Source organism: Brassica oleracea, chromosome C1, assembly GCF_000695525.1.
Source record: "Brassica oleracea var. oleracea cultivar TO1000 chromosome C1, BOL, whole genome shotgun sequence".
Taxonomy (NCBI): domain Eukaryota; kingdom Viridiplantae; phylum Streptophyta; class Magnoliopsida; order Brassicales; family Brassicaceae; genus Brassica; species Brassica oleracea.
In genome coordinates, this window is record NC_027748.1 from 24,191,555 (window position 1) to 24,192,832 (window position 1,278).

Genomic DNA, 1,278 nt, shown 5'->3' on the forward strand with positions numbered 1-1,278 from the left:
ATGCTTGTAAATGAAGTAACGTAGAAGCGTGATGTCGTGGAGACAACGTGGAACGTATGAACATGGTGGCGGATCAAGCGAGAACCAATGTCGGTAACTTGATTGCGTGAAGGCGTGAGACAGCGTGATGTCGTGGAGACAACGCAACATGAAAGTTCTCGCGCGACAACATGAGGAACGCGGGTACCGATTTAGGTGGCGTGCATGGTCTCATCGTTGGCACCGCCGGGGTTTATCCTTGTTTCTTGTTGATTGCTTTCGATTTACTGAATGTTAAAGTTAGATGCTTATGCTATGTTGTGTGATGATTGTTGGTGATTGATTTCGGGGCTCCTAGAGCTTCCCTCACTGAGCTTTTGTCGAAATGCTCACCCCTGCTTCTTCCCTTTTCATTTCAGGTTCGGCTCATATTGGTGGGTTTTTGTCAAAGACGTCCTGGGATCCTAAAGACACATTGTTTCGGCCTTGTGGCTGGAGACAAGTGTCATGATATCGCCGACCATTTCAGCTATGCTGGGTCGGGGTGTCACACCTTACTCTTGGCTTTACTATCTTCGAGAGTTTGTTTTCAGTCTAGTTTGGGTTTGGTAATGTTGTTGTGTTTGAGGATTTATTTTGGTTAGAGGAAATTTTAGGGGCTTGGCTACTGATGGGTCTTTATCTTTGGTCTATCATGCGGCGGGTTGGGTGATCCGGATAGAGTCTTCAGTACTGCTATTTATCTGTTCTGGTGTTGAGTGGTAGCTTTGGGATTCTGCTGCTTTGTTATGATGTATGTAGTTCTGGAGCTTTGAGTTGAGTCAGGTTTCGTTATTGGGGTTTGTCAAACAGATGGTATCTTGTTGCAGAGGCACCTATATTCTCGTCTTTTTTCTGTTGTGGTCGGAGGTTTGGGGCTCAGTATCTGAAGTTGGTTCGGTCTTCAATTTTTCTCTTGCGAAGAGGTGTCTAGCTATTAGTATGTAGGTAGCTATAACTATGACTCGAGTGTCCGCGTGTAAGAGTTGTTTATCATATTTGGCTTGTTCCCGTTAGGAGTTTTAGGCATGTCCTTCTGCCCTGGCTTTTCTGGACTGCTTCAGTTCGACGTGTGGAGCTGCCAAAGTTGGTTATGTCTTCTTTTGTGGTTGTGTGTGTGCCTCCTCTCCTGTCTGTGTGGATTCTAGTTTGAGCGCAGTCCGAGTCTCCTCTCGGAGATAGTATGTGGTGTTAGCGGTTCTTGCGGCTCTTCCTTTCTTGTTCCTTCTCAGACGTTTACTGGTTTGCTTTGGAAGGTTG